The sequence below is a fragment of the Crocodylus siamensis genome, chromosome 7 (assembly GCF_052110815.1).
Source record: "Crocodylus siamensis isolate JL-2025a chromosome 7, ASM5211081v1, whole genome shotgun sequence".
NCBI classification, from domain to species: domain Eukaryota; kingdom Metazoa; phylum Chordata; order Crocodylia; family Crocodylidae; genus Crocodylus; species Crocodylus siamensis.
The window spans coordinates 3,863,928-3,885,573 of record NC_143401.1 but is presented as its reverse complement, the minus strand read 5'-3'; the positions used below and the strand labels follow the sequence as shown (position 1 = coordinate 3,885,573).

Genomic DNA, 21,646 nt, shown 5'->3' with positions numbered 1-21,646 from the left:
CTGCAGAACCTGATGGAACTGTCCTCTGATCAGTCCTTAAAATATGGAAGTCTTAAAGAACCTGGGCATGTGCATCTCCAGTTTGGAGCAGATCATCCTTCCTGCTTGTGCGTTTGGATTAAGGCACAAGGCCTGATCCCACTCTGACTGACATCAGGGGCAGCCCTGGCAATGCCTCTGGAGCAGATTTTTTTAGGAAGCACTTAAGAGAATAGCAGCGCCTTTGTGTTTTGACGTTAGATTTAGAGAATGGGTTGGTTTTCATCAGCTCATGGTCTGGTGCCCATTGGTATGGTGCTAAGGACTGCGGAGGTGAGACTGGTGCTCCGTTAACAGGACTCTTGTGGGATTGGTTCTTCTCTCCTTGCATAGGCTTTGATCCTGTGCGCTGCTTGGCAAGTCCCTTTGGGTGCTTACGGCCCTGAGTTCTTATGGATTTCACCTTTTTGTTTTCAACTCCTCAGTAAGGAGGCTCAGGATGTTGTGCTCCAAAACAAATATGAGCAGAGGCTGTACATTAGCCAAGTCTCATGCCTAAGCACTAGGAATAGCCCTAGCTGTGACTGGAGGTAATATTCACCACCCCTTTTAAAAAATCAGTGGGATATGGCAGCGAGGGCCAACCTTTTTGGCAGGTGTGCCGCAAATTATTCCTGTACCTTCCTGAAGTGCCACTCCAATCCCTTTCCCCTTCCCAATCTGCTGCTCTGCTTTCTGCTTCCTGCCTTGTGTTTCCTGCCTGATCTGATGCTCTGCTTTCTGTTCCCTGCCTTATCTGCCACTTGCTGCCTGTCCCTTCCCCAGTTTGCCATAAGCCACACATATCCCAAGTTGGCCACTCCTGGGATAAGGCAAGAGTGGGGGTTAAATATATCTTCAGAGACATGGACTGAAATGTGACCTTACCTGGTAATGAAATCCATATTCATGCACTTCACTTATAGACCTGGCTTCTGCCATTAGGTCCAAGAGAGTTGGCAGAGATGCAAAAGTTTTATTAATAAAGGAGCAAGTTCCCTTGAGCTCCACAACCAAACTTCTGTGTTTAATTGCCAAGCCAAGTAACTTTATCATGAGACTTGCAACTTTGGGGCAGAGCTGGGTATGCAAGATGGGAGTCTTGACTTCCAGTACTCTGTTCTAAACATTTGAATACTCCCTGCTTAGCTGATTACACAATCAAAGCTCAAACAGCAATTAAAATGATGCGTTGGGTGCACAGGTTTTATTTCATAAGGTTCCTTGCATGTTTTGGCAGTGTGTTAATTCAGACCGGATGGGCCACTGAAAATCAGAATTAGTTCATCAGGGAAAATGTTGCTTCTTCAGCTGGTAGGGTTTAGAAGGAACGGGGATATTTGTATACAGTAGTATAGGAACTGCTGTCCTTCAAATTCTGCACACCTCTAGAAAAGTTTTGTACTTTTTCAGAGTTTCAAAGCTACGGGGTGGGGGGGGAAGGCTTGTGAAGGTCCCTGTGGTAAAACTAAACTGCAGATTTGACATTTATGAGATCATGTGACAGAGGTTGCCAAAGAACATAGCGGTCCAATGTGATGTGTGGTTAGAATTTTGTGGCATAAAAAGGCATTCTTTTTTCCCCCACCAGGAAATTACTCTGCCTTTCTCTAGTGCCTCTCAGCTGAAGACCTTAAAGCAACTTTCTACATCCTCAGACCACTGTGTGATGATACTCAGTGCACCTTCTGCAGAGAAGTAAACTGTGGCAGTAGTTAGTTATGTGACCTGCCCAGCATCACACACAGCTGCCCCAGAGGAGAATGTGACCTAGTGTCCCCTCTCCATTTGCCATTCAGCCCACAACTGCTACACTCCTTGGTAAAGCTGTACCTGAAAGCTTTTGCTAAAACATCCCTGAAATAATATACTTCCCTGCTTTTGAGAGAGGTGCCAGTGCTGTTTTATGATCAGTGGAACACAAATGGAAAAGAATCTATTTTACTTCGTTTCTGTTCTTGTATGATTATCCCTGCGGCAGTATCTGAGCACCTGGAGAAAGCACTTTGATGGGCATAAGTCTAGCCACTGGGCACCACTGACCACTGCCTTTTTAGTGTCAGATACTCCTAATGCCCATTCATTCTTCTGCCCCCCGGGACAAATTTTTTTTAGAAATGAGGTAATAGCACTATAATATACATATGTATGGTTTGTAGTAGCAAAAGTAAAGTTGAAAAAAGTTGCCTTATACCTGGAGTGGGAGGTGGTAAAAGTTTGTTAATACCTTACAAATTATCCTTACAAGCAGGATAAACTTTGCGGCATGCCCTTTGGCTTCAGTGGAGATAATTGCACAATACCTAACCTCTGTGTCTCCCTCTGTTGGCTGGATCTTAGATGATGAGACCTTATTATTGAGTGGTAGGTAAGGGAGTTATTCCATAAGCTTGGTTGGTATAGACACTGGCTATTCATTTGTTTCTGAAAGTCAGTCTCCGTTCCAGCCCACCAGTGACCCATGGGGTGGGGATTATTTACAGCCTGCTGCATTGGAAATATTTAGGAGGACCTAGAAAGCAGACGCATACCCTTTGGATACAGCGTAGACAAAGCAACAAGAGTGTCTCACCATTGTTTAAGCCATAAAAAGTTCCAGAAATTAATGTTGAGAGGGTTTGCAGTCTCCAACCCTTCACCATCAAAACCTCCCCGAGAGGCAAGCTGCAGGCTTCTCATAAAGGGCTTGCGCTGCTAGTAACAGTGAAACCACTAAGCATTTCGCTGCTTGTGAAGTTAACAGAGTGATTGTTGGCTTTAGCCAACCCGACATGTTGATCTTTTGCTTCCTGCAGCCTGTTCTCCTACCAGAAAAAAAGCCCCCTTCTTTCCTGAAGTTTCCTCAACCTGCCTCATTCACTTGCTGACTTCTGCATTCTTTCTTCCGTACATTATAAAGATTAATTACTCCAGTTGGAATTCTGTGCGACTGGGCAAGGCGAGACATTCCTGTATTTATTGACATTGCTGCTTTTGACTTGGGAGGCCAGCGGTTCCAGGCCTATGCGCTCCCCTGGTTAGCTTACGTGCGGGCAATCTAAACTTGTTATTAGACAACTCCTTGTCTAAGAGAGAGCACAGAAATTCAGTCCCCCTATTGCTATAGATATTTTTTGAACAAGGTCTCTTGACCACTCGCTGTCAAAGGTCCCTTGGCCTCCTTGTAAACCTCTAGATGTCTGCCAGATTTTGAAGTGAGGGATAGCATTCTGCTACGTGTCTTCATTCATGTACGTGACTTCTCCACTGCCTGTCTTCAGTGGATGTGTACTGTTAAACCATTGCTAGCTAGAGGTCAAGGCGTTTCGGTAACGGGTGAAGCAAAATTTCATCTGAGTGTGGTCTAATGGATGGGGCTTCTATTCCTGACTCTTGCCACTGACCTGCCACGAAACCACGGGCAACCTACTGCGTCTCTGTGCCTCACTTTACCCTCCTGGCTTGTGCTGAAGTTGCAATTTCCCTGGGCATTTTTTGTATGTGCCAGATACAATACGGCCCTGATCTTAGCTGGGCACTACCAAAACTTTTTAATAATTAATTACACAATGTCACTGATTTTGAGAGAATTTGAATGAAAAGTTGTTTGCAGAGAGAACAGAAGTAATGAACCTGCTGAATTTCACAAACCTCCCCAACAGATGGATGTTGTGACCTTACCGCCCGTTGTTTTGCTTCCCTAGGTAATTCTGCTCTTATACTAGTCCATGTTTTGTCCCATTCTGGATGTGATCTGTGTCAGAAAATGAGTGTACAGTTGCTTGCTAGCTCATGACATTACTCCTCTGGAGCAAGTGCTAAAGGACTAGGTACTTAGTGCAGACAGGCTTGGTAGGGAACCGTTACAATAGTGCACGCTATGTATCCAAACAGTGCTCTCAGCTATTTTTCCTGGGTCTCCTTCCCTTTTAGAACATCCCCAAAATCTAACATGTCTGCTGCAAATGTATTGCTTTGTCCAGTCAATGCAAGTGTGTGAGCAGATTAAAAATGCCATGTCTGCATTGGAGCAGTTGCTTTTAGCGTGGCTGCTTTGTCCGTTCTGCTCTGTCTCCATGATGGGTATGGCCCAAAGACCTCCTTGGGAGATCAATACATCAGTGAGTATTTTACCCATCTAACAGGTTCCAGATTGAACCCCTAGGATAATTTTTCATTATTTCACATTTTTAAGAAACATTAATAAGAGAGACACGACTATAATAATCACTTCTGTGTGTGAAGGGGTGGTCAGAAGTGCTTGTAGAATACACACAATGGAATCCTGATCCCATAAAGATGATAGCAAAACTTTCACTGCCTTTGGCATAGGATGCACCCATTTTGGTATGCACCAGGTCGGACAAGACAGATAAGACATTGTATAACTATTTTATATGCATATAGCCAACTACACATTACAGTGTTTATGAATACATGGTTAAATTGTGTGTGTGTGTGTGTGTGTGTGTACACACTTGCATATGTGTGCATGAATGTCTGCATACCTATACAATTTTTACTCCCACATGTATATTTGAATCTTTTTGTTCTATTTTATTCTATTATAATCTATTTTTAGCCATGCTGTAACTTGTCATACTGTGCACAGTGAGGTGGTTTCTTGTTATGAAAGGTGCTATGCAAATAAAACAGTTATTAGGATTATATTTTGAGAGAATTTTCTTACCATAGGAAGGATTTGGGGGTGGGGGGGGAGAAGCTTCTTTTGTGCATTTTGGACCAAGTTTGTCATATTTCTTAGAGTCTCCAGTGACCCCTTTTTACTACAGACTTTCTGGAGTCCTCCTTGTTAGACCAAGAACTGCATGATTCATTGTGTGCTGGAGATTTAATACTGCACATAAAATATTCCCATTTCAAATTTGTTTTCTTTCTTTCTCTCTTTCCTGGCTTCTTACTTACATCCTGGAATTTTTCTCACAAGATTATAAAATAAATATATTCACAAATATATCCAGTAGGAAATGATCAACTTCAGTTTTCAGCTGCTGTTTTTAAGGACTGGCAAATTTTGACTGTATTTAACTTTCTGGATGTGATGATTCTGTGTATGTGCTTGAAGGAAGGTCTTCGGTCACGTGTTTCCCTCCAAAGATGTTCATCATTCTGTGCACAATTCAGTCATTGCACCCATCTAGTCTCTGCTTAAAGATCATCAGTGCTGTTTGGTGTCAGTGGAAACTTCTATGGAGATCCATGGTTTTTAAGAAGAGACAATTCAGTGTGTTATAGCCCGATCTGCTCTACAGCATGTGTCCATAGAATTTAGTCAAGTGGTTCAGGCATCAAGCCCTTAACTTGGTCGTTCTCAACCTCATTAGGTTCAAGACACCCCTTGGAAAACACCAGCTCTTAGTTTTCTCTCATTTTTGGACTATGGGACAATAACAGAGCACTTTTTCTGTTGCAAAGAACTTGAAAAGACCACAGCAGATCAAAACTTTTTAACACTATGATGGATTCTTGTTTGAAACTGTTGGTTTTATCTTGTGAATCATGTTTGTGCATCTAACAGTGCTCATGTTGCATGGCACTGTACAGCACCCCTGAAAGGATCTCAAAGCACCCCAGGGTGCTGCAGTATCCTGGTTGAGAATCACTGCCTTCACTTCTAGCTGTTAGATCCCATCTTTTAGGAGCATTCAATCCAGATATAAAAACGTCAAGTAACAGAGAACCCAGTATGTCATCAGATACATTTTTTAATGGTTTAATTGGATTAGACTGAGACTGCTCATTTTTTACTTCGCATGAAACAACTAACAACCATCCTAGGAGTATAGGATATGCTATTTGGGATGGGACTCCTGTAATAGATAGCTCATAATCCTGACTTCAGTAGTTTATTCTAACTTTTTTTTCATAGGTGGTTGTGGGGATAACCTCCACCCCAGAGAGAACCTTTTTCTTACCCTCTTTTCCTAGCAAAAGATTGGCTTATGTCCTGAAAGAAGTTAGACATAGCTATGTCAAAGGCTCCTACAGGCCTACCTGTCCAATGGCTAGCTTGGTTAAGGGCACACCAGTTTCTGTAGCCGACAGCATACCAGGGAGTCATATGTCTAGCACTGTATCTGGCTGTCTTTTGACTCCTCAGCCTAAACAACCAAGTACCCAGTATCAGCCAGGCTGACAGTGGGCTAGTTTTCAGTATGAGGCTCCAGTGGGGCTTGAACTTATGCCACTGAAGCAATAGCAAGACACTTTAATGGCTTTGTTAGTGCAGCCCTCAAGCAGAATGGGTTATATATCTTTGCTCAGGCAATTAGTTTGTGGGGGGTTTTAAAAATATATGACAATGAATTTAGGTTACTGTTAACTTTGGCCTTATTGCAGCCAGGGACCTAGGATCCATTTTTCAATAGAACCTGGGCTCAGATATCCCAGGACTCTGCCCTCCACATCGGTAGCCAGATCTTGGAAAGATTTCAGATCCCAGTACATCCATAAAAAACAGCTAGGTTTCCAACAAGCTGTCAGCCCTTGGGGTTTCCATTGGCCCCAATCCCTTAAGAGCTCTGCTTCCAAGGTGCACCTAACACAGGGAGCTCTGAGACTGCAGCCCAGAGATTTCGGTGTCTAAGTGGCAGCTGAGCTTCTTTAAAAGTTTGACCTCTACCGTTCTCATATCCCTCTGGGCCAGCCCTCTTCCTCATTCTTTTGGGTCATTGTGGGTATATTAGCCTTTGCCTGTCTCGCTCTTTGCCAGGCCACGTGGGTAAATGATGAATTTCTGGGCTGTGTGATTCTAATATACTTGGAGTCAGATACTTGTCATGCTTTCTGAGGCCTACACACTGGCTTAGATCCCAGTGAAGCCGATGTGGGGGACCCACATCAGCTTGCATTAGGGCTGTATCTGGCCTTTTCTCTCCATCCTGGTTGACTTCCTGATGCACACATGTGAATCTCCCAGCTAATGCGTTTCTTCTGGGAACCGTGCCTCTGTCCATGCGCTGCAGCTCAACTGATATCTGTCTGTGTTTAAATGACTTAGCCACTCTGGCACATGAGGATATTAATGTGAGAGGTCAGTTTTCCTGCTTTCATGCTTTGTGTGAACACCTCGGGGGTCTAATGGCCTTTGCTTGGAATCTGTGACTGGTAGTGCTTCACTAGCAGCCATGAGGAACTGCGGCAAAACTCAGGGATAAGTTGACAGGTTTCACTTGACCTGCGCAGAGATGGGCTCAGATCATAACTGAGGCATGTCCCCTTCCTCCCCCAAGGTTTTTGTGGGGCAGAAGCAATTCAGGATCTTCAGACCTTTTTATTCACATGGTTCCTTGACTTGAGATGGATTTGGGTTCTGTTTTTAGTTCTACCACTATGAGAGCACTTGGGTAAGTGTGTGTAGCACCTGAAACTTGGTGAACTACATTAGCTGATGGTCCAGCAAAGTATTTTTATTTGACTTAAGGCTTTAGAATTATACAGGGGAATGTTTTTTATTGGCTCCTACTTTAACTCACCACCTGAGAGTCAGAACCCCGTTGTGCTAAGTGCTGTGCATAGACCTAACGAGAGTTTCATAGTAAGTAGGGTCGGAAGGGACCTAAGCAGATCATCAAGTCCGACCCCCTGCCATGGCAGGAAAGAGTACCGGGGTCAAACGACCCCAGCAAGGTGATTGTCAAGCCTTGTCTTAAAGACCCCCAGGGTAGAAGCCAGCTCCACTTCTCTTGGAAGTTGGTTCCAGATCCTAGCCGCCCTGACCGTGAAGTCGCGCCTCCTGATGTCTAGTCTGAATCTCCCCTCTACCAGCTTGTGACCGTTATTCCCAGTCACCCCTGGTAGTGCTCAAGGAAACAGGGACTCCCCCAATGCCCGCTGGTCCCCTCGGACTAGTTTGTAACGGGCCACTAGATCCCCCCTCAGCCTTCTCTTGTGGAGGCTGAACAGGTTCAGGTCCCGTCGCCTCTCCTCGTAGGGCCTGCCCTGCTGCCCCCGATCATGTGAGTGGCCTCCTCCGGACCCTCTCCATACTGTCCACATCCCTCCTGAAGTGTGGCACCCAGAACTGGACGCAGTACTCCAGCTGCAGCCTGACCAGTGCCGCACAGAGGGGGAGGATCACCTCCCTGGACCTGCTCGAGATGCATCTGTGGATGCAGGACAAGGTGCGGTTGGCCTTCCTCACTGCCTCCCCACACTGCCGGCCCATGTTCATCTTGGCATCAGTGATGACTCCAAGATCCTTTTCTGCCTCTGCCCTGCCGAGAAGAGAGTTCCCCAACCTGTAGGTCTGCTGCTGGTTCTTCCTCCCCAGGTGCATCACCTTGCACTTGTCGGTGTTGAATCCCATCCTGTTCTCATCTGTCCACCCCTGTAACCTGTCTAGGTCTGATTGCAGCCTATTGCTCCCTTCTAGTGTGCCTACGTCCCTGCCACATCTTAGTGTCATCAGCAGATTTGAACAGGTGCTTTTTACCTCCTCGTCCAAGTCACTGATGAAGATGTTGAACAGTGCGGGCCCGAGGACCAAGCCCTGGGGGACCCCACTGCCCACATCCCTCCAGGTCGAGAAGGACCCGTCCACCACCGCTCTCTGGGTGTGGCCCTCCAGCCAGTTGGTGACCCATTTGACTGTGTGGGTGTCGACACCACAGTCCCTCAGTTTCTTAATGAGAACGGGGTGAAAGACAGTGTCGAAGGCCTTCCGAAAGTCCAGAAAGACGATGTCCACTGCTACCCCTGCATCTAAGGATTTGGTGACCTGGGCATAGAAGGCCGCCAGGTTGGTCTGACAGGACCTGCCACTGATGAACCCGTGTTGGTTGCCCTGAAGCATGATCTCCCTGCCCCTCCCCCCCGACCCTCCCTGACCCCTCGCAGACATGCACCAGGATAATTCTCTCAAAAAGCTTACCCAGGATCAAGGTAAGACTAACTGGCCTATAGTTTCCCAGTGCTCCTGCCCTGAAGGATACTCGGTATGAATAGGAAGGGAAGGAAGAGCACCCAGGCATGAAATGATTAGCAGCAAGTCAGTGATGGAGCAGAGAATAGGATGAAAGGCTTGGTGGTGGAGGGGGTTTTTGTCATACGATTTTCCCTTTTTTGCAGAGGCAGAAGTGGTGTCAGGGCTCTGAGTATCATCTGCATGGTGGAAAGACCTTTTTGAGCAGGAAGGTTTTCTGCAGTGTTTTCCTAAAGCTGATCAGACTCTGGTCTCCTCTGCTAGGATCAGGGCTACAGCCTCTCAACTAATTGTTTTGTGTGCTTGGATTTTTTTTCACACTGGGTGTAGTGACCGCATGGTTCCACGGCTGTCATGGTGGTTTATGGATCTAAATGTGGTCAATATATAGACCCTTACACCTAGATAATTGTGCTGTGCAAGGGAGCTTACTGCCTTGAATCTGGTGCTAAAAACCTGTGTGTTGGTCTACCCAAAGTACCTCTGGATTTTCTCCATCCCTAAAGATTCACAATGTAGCCTTTAATTTTGGAGGAAAGTAAAGTTTTCCACATCTCCCCTGTCCCTAAAAGCATCCTGGACTGCTTCTGTCCTCCACTGATACAGCCAACCCAAATGACCACTAGTCCAAATTATTGGGGTGGTTTTTCTTCTGGAACTCCGATTTAATGTATTCAATCCCCATTTTCCTTACCCTCGCCACATATGTGAGCAGTCGTTTCCATGCATGTGTCACCTTTGCTTCTGGACAGAGATCCAAATCATGCTGCCATAGGCAAAACAGCCTGCTAAGCAGGTACTACATTTCATGGAAGAACAGTGAAGGAAGATCTCTCTATTCCATCTCTTGTTGTCCCTAGGAGTCAGTTCAACAACTGGAATTCCTTTGTGCGGCTTTGTAATGTAGCAACTGCCAGGCTTATGTTAGTGGTTTTGAGGGGTTAATTGGACCTCGGGAATTAGCAGCCTTGTAAGTCAATAACGGCATGTTATAATGAATGCAATATGTCCCTGGGAATTTAATGCTTCTTAACTCAACTAGTATCACGTGGCCGGGAGCAGATCACTAACTAGGAAGGAATGTTTTAACTAGAGATGGGCATAAGATACAAACTTGACATCCAGATCCCAAAATGCACAAAAGCTTAGGTCCAATGGTTTTAGTTTGTGCCAAATTTAGTTATGATTCTGTTTTCTAAATACTGACAGGCTTTAGGGCAGGGTGAGCTTCAGATTTAGGTCCTAATGAACATAATGCGGGGAGCGGCTCATTGGAGCAGTCCCACTGATTTCAGTGGGATTACTCACAGGAGTAAGAGCCATTGTGAAGGAGGGCTTCACAATCTAGTCTTTAGCTTGTGGGTAATTTGAATCAGCTGTTACAAAGTAGACAGTTGTCCCTTCATGTGCATCCAAGATTCTCTGGTGTGGTTTGCACTGTGGGCATGAGAGAGTTTCTATTTGTTAAAATTTGAATCTCCTTTTTGCATTCCTAGTATAAACAATAGCTTGAGAAATGAACCTACAGCGAGAGCTGTTCTGAGGTTAGACACATGGGGCTGAATTCAAAACCATCCTTAATTTTTCCCAAATTCTTTCTAGAAGATGCAAATAGATCCACAGAAACTGCATTACTGGAATGACTGCTGGACTGCAATAAAAAAAATCATCGCGCCTGGCACAGATGTGCAAATAATGAAGGGACCCTACTGCTACTTGGAGAAGGAAACATAAAATGATTGAATGTACGTGTCAAAGAAGTAGTGGAGAGTTCAGATAAACATTTTGAATTAAAACACAAGCCAAAGGGATCAGCCAATGGAGAAGTTTTCTCCAGATTCTTGTAAGAGAAATCCACCTTGATGGATTGCATCAAAAGTAAGTGCCCTTCTGATGTGGTGTTTTAAGGTCAGTTTTTGGAGCTGCTAAATGATGCAGGTAAGTGGAGACCCAAGCTGCAGGTATCTTGTTATTTAGGTTGTAGGTAGGATGTGTTGCATAGATCATGGTTTGGACCCAGAGATCCTGTTAAAGGTAAACCATGAATGCAGTGATTTTAATCCTATTTGTGGTTATAAATTAACAGGTGCTTGGAGTTTTAGGGTTAATCTTAGGCCCTCCCTTGGCATTTACTTAGGCAAAGCATCCTTTTAAATTATTGAGGGTTTTGCCTGGGTAAGAACGGACCTAGGACGTTAAGGTTTGCACTGATTTGAGCTGTATCTTTGCTGAAGTCAGGTGTGAGTATAGCTGCTGTATGAGATACCACGATATGGCTGCTTTGGGGAGAATTAAACAGCTTTATTATAGATGCCATCTTGTTGGTCTTGCACTCTCTATGCCTCGTGGTGCTTTCAGCCCCTTTTCCAACTTTATTGTTCCAAATGGTGGCCACGGGGACGTCTATGCATCTCCTTCCCCTCCCCAACCAATATGTACACAATGGCTGAAGCTTGTTGTGTCCTGCTGGCTCCCCCATATGAGGGCCCTTGTTAGTAGTCTCTCTTACACCTGGGTTACTCCCACATTCCTTGTCCTTCCCACTGCCAAAGTGGCAGGTTATAGGTTAAGTAGCCAGAATAAAAGGCAGTTTCACGGTAGCACAGCAGTGGCAGATGTTGTACAGATATTTTGGAAATTATAGAGATGACAGCATCTGAAGGAATTCCCCTTCTCCCCTCCACTAGCTGAATGCACAATTCTGTTAGGTTTGCACGATATTTTATGATGATCTGCAAGATTTAAGAGACTGAAACCAAAACAGCACTCTGGCACTGTAGTTGCATGGCACGGTAGCTCTTCACACCGCACATGTAATGTGTGGTTCTCTTCTAACCCTGCATCAGCTCTGAGAGCACTACCTTGGCAAGTTTTCTTGGTTTGACCTTTGCCTTTTTGGACTGAATCTTTTGGGGCATAAGGCCTGAGGCAATCTCTGAACAAAATTCTGGAGAGAAAAGTGGCTTTTGACATCCTGGAGTCCTGCTGCCACTCCTGGTAGTCTCAGCTTTGCAGCGCTACCCTGTCCCACAGTAAATGCAAGCTGGCTGAGTCCTAAAACTGGGCTTCAGTGAGTGAAGCTCCTCCAGGAAAAAAGATCAATGGGAAATGTCTGCTTTATCTCCTCAACTAAGCAGCAGCATTTGTCACCATGCAGATGGTAGTCACCATCACCGTCAGATGCTAGTTACTGTCACCATCAGTGTCGTCTCCATGCTGGCACATTGAAAAAACCACTAGTTTACTTTGCAAAATACAGATGGATAATAAGATGAAACAAGGAATCATGGGAATTGCGCAGTTTGACTCCATAACCCAGAATTGCTTTGCCTTCCAGTAGATCTCCCAGTATGCATGTGGTCCAGCAGTAGAGATGCCTGACCAAGGTGCTGTGTGGTGGTTTTAGAATATGACAGAACTGTAGGGACAGAAGGCAGAAGTACCTAGATTGTCAGGCAGTGTGACTGCAGATTACTTAACTCCTGCACACAAAGCCCACAACACATTTCAAGTGTAGACATGCTTTGCAGCTTGGCCTCTGTGGTCTCTAATCAACATGGCTATTGAAAGCAGATGGGAGGCAGCTGTGTATGTAGCTACTAATGAGCACAAAGCAAAATCGTATGCCTCTTTCTGCCTTCTGTTCCTCAGGTTACTGGCCACGTACTATTCTTGTGTTGGGGGACCGGCTGAGTTGCAGGCTTACCTTTCAGCATCTGGGCAAAATCACAGGATAAATTAAGACAGTCCAAAGAGGTACTGTTGAGGGGAAAAAAAGCCTCCCAAATGGTAAGTAGCTGAGTATTGAAAGCATGTTCTTATACATATGTAAGGGGGGGTGGCCCTCAAGCACATATAGTATATATAGATCTTGTGAGGTTGCCACTCTCCACACATAGTAAATGGAGAGGGTTTGGAAGGCGATCACTGTCTTGCAGTTGCAGTTCTAGTATGCTCAGTGTGTAGTAATGACACCTTTCTGAAAGCCTAGCGGGGGGAAAAAAAAGGTTGCCTTGCTTCATCTGATTTGTGGAACATGCTTTCCAAGATGGATGTAATGGCTGTGCCTGCAAAACACGTCTATGGCATTGAGTTGGTGCAAGTCTGCTAATTGATTAGCAAAGCTAATTAAAACCCCCACATATTCATTTGCAGATCAGGTAAGTAAGCATGCAAATGGTGCTGGTAGCCAGTGTTGGGTGCATATAAATAAATTGCTGTGTGAGTAAGATAGGGTGTTGCTTTGCACCTGTTCGAGGAGCATGTGTGGTGGTGTTTTGCAAGTGCAAATTTTGCATACATTGAAAATGTGCCCCTAGGAGTCTAATTATTGATCTGTTGTTCACACCTGAGACTTTGTCAGCTGGAATCTTACTGCTAGTGTTTAAAGAAAAGGGCCCAGCTATATTGTGTTTGCATAGTGACCCAAGTAAAAAAAATACACATCGGTAGAAGGATCTCATTATCTCAAATCAGTTTTGCAAAAAAAAAAGAGAGCCTCACTTCCTGAGTCTAATGTAATGTTAATCCTTTTTACACAGAGGAGAATACTGAAGAATAGAGGTTTAGAGTTTTTTTCATTTAACAAAAATATGGAAGTCTTGGGAATCATTTGATAGGAAATACCAGTTTGTCACAACTTTAATTTTTGGAGGGAGCATAACAGTTCTGACACAACTTTGGACACTGGTTCTCTGTGTGACTGTGAGCAGGTCTTGCAACTTGCTTCAGAGTCCCTACCTCTGTCCTGGGGAAAATAATAATTGCTGCTGAACAGCTGTGAGGCTGAGTCAGCTCAACACTTTGAATATGGAAAACTCTCTATAAGTGGTAACCAAACGAGCAAACATTGTAGAAAGAGCCCTTGCTTGTATTTGCTTTTGTCTAGCCACAAATGGGGGTGGGGGCAGGAAGGGGACTGTTTCTGAGGATTTAGAACCCTTCTAAACTTTTTTTCTAAACAAGGTAATGCCTGCCAATACTCAAGAGTGGGGTGGGGGTCACGTAAGGACCGTCGCTAACAGAACTGATAGCGCTGTATATTGGCTTTGTTCTGATGTGCGGGTTGTGTTGAAGCACAGTGCTCCACTGCTACTAATGGAGGTTTTGGAATCGGTCAAATGAGCTTTTGCTTTCGTTGGTGGGGATCTCATGAAGGTTCAGAGATTAATTCTTCTCCTTCCTCCCTTTCTTCTTCCTTGCTGGTCCTTTGCTTTACTTTTTCGTAGACTCTGAAATTTGTACCAGATTTGTTTTTTGTTACTGCTCAGTGAAACTAGCTTTAATTTTGCAAGAAGGAAGAACCCAACTGAAAACCTTGGTACCTCGCCCCTGCTGAGTGAGAAAGTGCCAGCACGGGCTCTTGCTTGCTATAAAAGCAGCCCAGCAGGCATCGGGATCCCCTTTGACATCTCAGTTAAAGCTCTATTCACTAGCAACTCTATTTTGGCTTCCTCAGTGCTGAAGCCATGAAAATTGGCTCCATACCCAGCTGGCTGACTCAGCAAGATCCCATCCGGCTTTTTGCAGAAAAATTGTGTGAGGGTAGTAGGAGGTGGGAGAGTTCAGGCAAATGATTTCTTCTCCTTCAGGAGCCTGCTAATCCTGTAGAGACTATTCATACGGCTCCCGAGCCAGGAATCCCCCAGGCCTTTCATTTGCTAGGGAGTTGCTCCTCTCTGAAGTGAGCTCCACGGCCTGAGATCAAAACGAAAACCGAGAAAACCAGCCCAACCTCACAAGGGGTTTCCCCCCCACACACACATATTACCTGAACTCCTGCCCACTGTCTAACTGGTCTGGGGTTTTTTTTCGCTCTTTTTGTGGGAGGCCTGAAGACTCTTGATCTCTTGAAAGGTGGTTTTGGCCTGTCCAGGACATCTAGATCTTTCAACAACTCCCTGGCCGACAAATGTGGTTGTCCAGGTCCTGTCAGCGTTTCTGTCAATATTTTTTACCGAAGGCACAGATGACATTCTGTGCTTGCAGGGGAAAGCTGCACACAGCCGAAATCTCTCCTGTTTGGAAGCTTTTTCCCTAACAGGCTGGGAGTCTCCCAAACACATTGCTTGATGATATATTTTTGGGCACCTTCAGCATCTTTCTTCACTGGTAAATAGGATGAAAGAGAATGGAATTTCCTTCTTTTGCTTGGTTAAAACCCAGTACTAATCATGGTTAAAGGCACAGCACTGACTTGAATTTGGCTTAGAATTTAACACTTATAAAATTGCACACCAACAGGATAGTTCTGTGACCTGACTAGTGATTTCTCTTGCAGTTTTTGCAGCTCAGAACAGTGTCATGCTGACATCCTGAAAGTACAAATTTGGCACCAGTCAAAAGTGAAAGGGACTCTGATGTCCATTGTTTTAATGGAGGTGATGGAACAAGGGAATCAACGGCAGGTAGCACACTTAAGTCTGTAAAATCTTTGACGCCTGGACCAGATATTTTAGTTTGTACAGCACCTTGCACTACTACAGATGTGGAACGAGAGACTAAAGAAGATACCTGATGGTGGAAAAATGGACATTCCAGCAGCCAAGTCCTTACCACTGGGAGTTGATGAACCATGGCAAAGGTGGCGAGGTCTGGACCACCTACGTACCTAAGTGGGATGCTTCAAGGGACTAACGAAGAAGTGGGGCTATACTGTTGGTTCAACCACCCATGACTGTGGCGCAGAGCCTCAGACTATGCAACACCTGGTGTAATGCCCACTGCTTGAAGGCACATGTATAATGAAAGACCTTACAAAGTACAAGAAACGAGCACAGATGTGTGTAATGGTCAAATATGGTGTAAAGAGGCACAAAAAAAGAAGCAACTTGCATGGGGGAAAAGGGTTGTTGGCTATAAATGTGGGTCCCAGATGTTCATAGATTTCATAGACATTAGGGCTGGAAGGGACCTCGGAAGTTCGAGTCCAGCCCTCATGTTAGCACAGTACCAACAATATAAGAGTAAAACTGATTTTTTTTTTTTATAAGTTCTTCCAGTTTTGATCATCTGAGGGCTTTGGCAAGACTTATGAAAAGTTGCCAGCTCAGACTTTGCCCATGTAACCTGTATTCATCTGAGGAGCACCAACACATGCCAGAAAGGTGAGAATATGCACTGGCTGCAATCAATCTCATAAAACACTGGTGATGAAAGACTTGATTCCTCTCACCTGCAATTCATATTCAGGCATACCTCTACTGTCTTCAATTGATTTAGGCCAGTGGAAAGAAGAAATGGAGCACAGGCTCAGGACAGCTTATTGGTCAGTTGAGGAGAAAAAGAAAAGCACCCTGTTTGTGGGAATGAGTGTAGAGAACTTCACAAGCCTGATCTATGGGCTTTTGGTAATATTAGGTAGGGAGATGTATGGACCTCCCTCTCTGCTGCGTTGACATCTTGGGGGTTCATTTACAGCTCTCCAAGTGAAGGTAAACCTGTGTCCTAATTCATATTACAGTAAGACTGTGGTAGTGGGAAAGATGATCCCTGCCTCGCAGCCTTTCCAGTCTAAATAGACAAGATAGATTTTGGGTGGGGAAAAAGGAAGGATGATTAACCTATTTAACAGAGGAGAACAGGCACAGAAGGTGAAGGGACTGGGCCAAGATCCCCCAGGGAGTTGGTGTCAGAGCCAAAAATAGACCCTCTGCCCTTGCCAGAGGCTGGTGTCACTGTGTTGCCCTTCAGCCTATTTTTGCCCTGCCAGGCCAGATCAGCACAGTACACTGGCTTTGAACAGCTGGAGAGTCCCGTGCCAGATGCCTGATTCTCCCTGTGCTTGTACCAGTGTAAATGGGCAGTAACTCCAGAGCAATTCCAGGACTCCCCCAAGTGAACCTGGTGTAAGGGAGGAGCGAACCAGCCCCCGTGGACCTGCAGTGCACAGGGTCCCGTTTAAGCCAAGGGCTCGGCTGATTTTTCACTTGATCTGTTGTTTATTTTGCTTGCATTTGGGAGCTGAATGGGAATATTTCACTGCTGTGTGGCGAGTGCCTGGAGCTGGGAGGAACACTGGCGTTTGTATTCTGCGGCAGTGCAAATTGAACTGGACTTGTTGCTCCCAGCCTTTCTTCACACTTGCAGGAGCATTAGCTATGGTCAGCATACAGATTCCCCGCAACTCTGCACCTGGGGATTTGGGCTGAGTTTCCTGCCAGGCTCTCCTTTTTCATCTTCGAAGCTGAACCTATTAATACTTTTGTTGGCAAGTGCAAAAAAAAAAAAAGGGGGGGTGGGGGAGGCAAGAGAGGAAGGGGGGAAACAGCCTGACGGTTTTAATCGTCTCCTGTAAAAACAGCTGATTCAGATCCTTAATATCTTGATGTGGCAGAAAGAAGTTGGTTGAGTGCATGTGGGCTGAGTTGCACTGTTTGTGCAGAGAGAGAAGGGGCCACGGGTACTTGAAACAAGGGAACATCTTGGTGCTCCCTTTCTTGGGAAGGCTTTATTTGCTTTTGAAGTGATACAGTTGTGTTGAAAAGTGCCAGGTTAACAAGGCAAGAGGCTGCGCTCCTCTATTGTCCTATCACGCTGATCCCGCCTGTATGGTGGCATTTTCCTGACATGCCCAGACCACATGCCTTGACCTGGGGGCAGAGGAGAACACCTCCTTCTCAGGGGTGAGGCAGTAATTCAGTCTCCACAGCCCATTCAGCTTTTTGCTTCTGCCAGTAAAGGAGGCCATCTAATGCCAATAGCCCTGGTGGTTTTGGAAGAGTCTTGTTATACCTTAAGCAGTGGATGAAAAGGAAATAACTAGGAAATAATAGGATTAGCTCCAAGCTCCGATCTCCCACGTTGATGCTGAGATTAGAGTGGGTGAAGGATGTTCCTTGTTGTTTCAGACTTTCCCCCATCTTCTGAGCAGGTGAGCGTGGCGGCTTTGAATAAAAGTGAACAAGCCCCCTCCAAAAAAAGGGTCTTTTCAACAATATGAAATTCAGCCCCACCCCAGCAAAGAGAAACACTTACCCACTGTGTAAGTCACACAGCAGACCTACACACTGCAGCAGCTTTGTGCTGTTATTCTGCATAGGGCATAATCTTACCCAGCAGTGTGAATAAATAGCACTAGTAAAATCAATGGGACCTATGAAAAAACACACTGTTGGATGGGATAAAGCTGCAGGACTCTTTTGAGAAGCAGTGTGTTGCAGTGACTGGGTATTAGCCTCTAGCTCTGGGAAAATAATGGACTCTTTGGTTCAGTGGCCAAACCAAAAAAACAGGAGGGGTTGGGGGGGGGGCGGCAGTCAGTTTGAGCTAAACTCGGGGGGGGGGGGGGGGGCGGGGGGGTGTTCAGAAATGGAAAACATAAAAAAAAATCCCAGTTGGGATCAACCAAAACCACTTCTTCTGACCCCAGGCAAAATATTTTAGTTAATTTCTTGGACTTCTTAAATCCTTTCAAATTTAGGTCAGGTCTTAAACAAAAACAGTAATTTCAAAATGAAAAGTCCATAAATATATAGCTAGGCATATCTATATAGCTAGATATAATGTGTGTTTGTGTGTATATTAGTAAATTTAATATTTCTAAAGAAAATATGGTTCCCTCAGCTTTAGTAGCCTAATTGCACTTCTCCCCACAACCTGCTGCGCAACCTTGAACAAGTCGTTTGACCTCTTTGTGCCTTGGATTCCTCTCTTGCCCTTGGCCTGTCAGAGAGCGGTGCTCTTTGGATGGTTGGGCTAGAACCTTTCCCAAGCCACAGATTAACTCGGATTCTTATTTTTAAAGTAAGAACAAAAATACTTTGCATTTGAAAGCCAAGAGCCTCTAAGAGGTTTTGTGAACTTGAATCAAAGCCTAACAGCACCCCTGGAGTAGAACTGTATCCAGTTTGCAGAAAGATAAGCTAGGACATAGAGAAGTTAAGCAGCTAGAGAAGCGCTGAGCTATAGACCCCCCCACAGTGCTAGGCACAGGTTACAGAGCAAATCGGGGGCAGAGCTGGCATAAATCCTGATTCTTGACTCGCAATCCTTTTCAGACCCCCTAGACTCTGCTTCCTTGTCAGTACGGCACTACCCAGAGCCTGTTGATTTTGGTGAGTTCTGGAAGTTGCCATTCTGTAAATATCTCGGCATTTTAAGTGGAGACAGAACAGGGTGGAGATTTTCACAGCGAGGCAGGAAGGAAATGGGTCCCCGTAAATTGGGTCCCCTTAAAATCAGATCTGCATTATTGGTAATGGAAAAATAATCCACAGTTGGAAATATGCGGGGCTTGGCTAGGAAATGGTTAACATTTATTCAATTCACCTGTATATTTTCATAAACCTTCAGATAGCAATCGAGAATGCAGGGAGCTGTATATTTAAGGGTCAGAATTTGCCAAAAGTGTACCACAAGTCAAACTTTTAAAAGCAAAGTTTATTTGTAAAATTGCAGCAAGTCAAACTATCTCCTATTAATGGATGAGTCTCTTTTAAAGTCTCTTTTTTTCCCACAGTTTTAAACTAATTGGTCTTGGGAAGAGTGAAAAGAAATCATGAAGAGGGGCTTGTTTTTAATCTAATAAGCATTTTTTTGCCTGTAGGCAAATGTTATAGCTCATCAGGCTACAGTTTAACACTACTTTGTGTGCTGGCTTATAGAAGAGTCTTTGTTGACTTTCTTGTTTAGCCTCTGTTTGTTCTGAAGCTGATCAAAACAATCTTTAACATGTGGGTAGTTTTAAAAGGAGTAGCAATGATAGGGGAACAGTGCACTAATTACCAGAGGTTTGGTCATTATGACAGCAGATTTGCAATTGCAACTCTAACAAGGGATTGCAGACACCTGGCCACCACAGAGCCCTGAACTGAGGCACCTTTCCTCCCTGGGGAGATTTAGGTTATGTATATCCCACATCCTAGGCAAAGCTGTCATGCCTCTGACAAAACAAGTCCTGTCCACTCCCACTGTTCTGTATGCACCCTCCCCCAATGAAGGCCACATCTCTGTCTATTTAAGGTGTCCCTCCTGGCATCAGATGCCACTAAACTGGGATCTGTGCAAATGTGATCAGGTACTCCTTTTAAAAATAATCTGCAAGGTTCTCAAAGACTCGCCCTTCAAGGGGACAGTTGAATTTTCCTGGTATTTCAGCAGTGCTAGGAGAGCAAACACCATGTAAGTTTTATACCTGTGCAAAAATAAATACATCTCTGTGCTCTAAAACCTTTATTCTACAAATTTTTTAATAAGGAAGCAGGGGCTTTTGGCTATAGCTTAATTTCCTAGCTGCCCCACACACTTCCTATGTGACTTTTGAACAAGTTATTTCATCTCTCCCTGCCTTTAGGTCTGCAGAGGTAAAATGCAGTGGCGAAGCCAGTCCTGGGACTTCCCACTGTAGTTGCTTTTGAGACTGTGGGGCTTGAAAGTGGCCTTGGGTTTGACTGTGAGGAGCTCGCTACTGGATCACTGGGTATGGAGCTTGTGGGTGGGTGAGGGCTTGGTGTCACTGCATTTATGTAGGTGTAACTTCCATTGGTTTGGTTTGCTAATGTGAGTTATGCTGGGATCTTGAGTGGACAGATACACAGCTCTCCCATGATAACTGTACATGAAAAGTGACTCAGTGCCTCACCCATGCCGCTGGAAAGATGTAGTGGAAATGGGGGGGGTGTCCATCGTGCTCCACTTCCAGCCGCTGGCCACAGGGATTGCACTGACTCGTATTCACATTGGAAGTTACAGTGAGATTGCTCTTGCATGTTTCTTTCCCTGGGAGAAGACCACACTTGTGCCAAGGAAGGTAAAGTTGTGTGACCTTGAGCAGATCACTTCCTATTTGGTTGCTTTACCCTTGCCATCTGTAACAGTAACACCACTGGGGATGTTGTGAGTCTTAATTAGCTTAATGTCAGCAAAGCACTTCGAGATTCCCGTATGAAAGGCTGTACAGAAGTGGACTATTCTAGTCCAGCATGTTTAGGAGAGCGTTTTATTACATCTTTGGGTGCAGTATTGAGTTGATGGATGCAGATGCAGGTAACTATTCTTAGTACAAATGTAAAATTTTATAAAAGTTAATTGCAAAAAATGATTTAATGCTTTTATTTCTAGTGGCAGGCAGGGAGTTGGGTAGTTTTTATACATCCACTTGTTACTCAAAGGTTCCCGGCATAGAACACTTTTAGAAGCTAATAAAAGAGTCTATATTAAGTCCGAATCTTAAATTAGCCATGGTGGGCCAGGCTTATTACTGATGTAACACCAGTGAAGCTAATGATGCTTTTGGTTTGGTGCCACTAGACATCCTGCTGGTAACAGCTCTCTTTGATGGCCATAATGGGTGCATCTACACCACATCCCTAGTGTGTCTCCACAGTGTCACATCCTGTTCATCTACTCCCACTCATATGCCCCAAACCCAGGAATGCACCCATGCCACCATTCTGCAAGTGTCCCCACATCACCCTCAAGGATGCCAGAGACTGAAGCCGTGAGAATGAACCCATGCGGTTCACTGGCACATGTGTTTCTAGGTTTGGGGAATGTTAGCTGGAGAGAAGGATGGAGCATGTCCTGGAGTATCCCTGCTGGGACACACTGAGATGTGGTGCAGATGTGCCCAGTGATCTGCATCCTCAAGGTCCTTATTCCCTTTTCATTCCATTTTTATTGGTTATACCCCTTGCCTTCCCTGTCATTATTTGGGCTTGCTACGTACTCTAATACAGTCAAGGCTTATACTAGGTGCTGTTTTGA

General features: G+C 44.9%; 1 long non-coding RNA gene across 1 annotated transcript; it reads left to right on the top strand.

Moving 5' to 3' along the window:
- Positions 1-10,566: 10,566 nt before the first annotated feature.
- Positions 10,567-17,060, top strand: LOC149859325 (uncharacterized). Its single transcript, XR_016443565.1, has 3 exons — positions 10,567-10,819; positions 12,593-12,730; positions 15,222-17,060. It is a non-coding gene; the product is annotated as an uncharacterized LOC149859325 (long non-coding RNA).
- Positions 17,061-21,646: the final 4,586 nt, after the last annotated feature.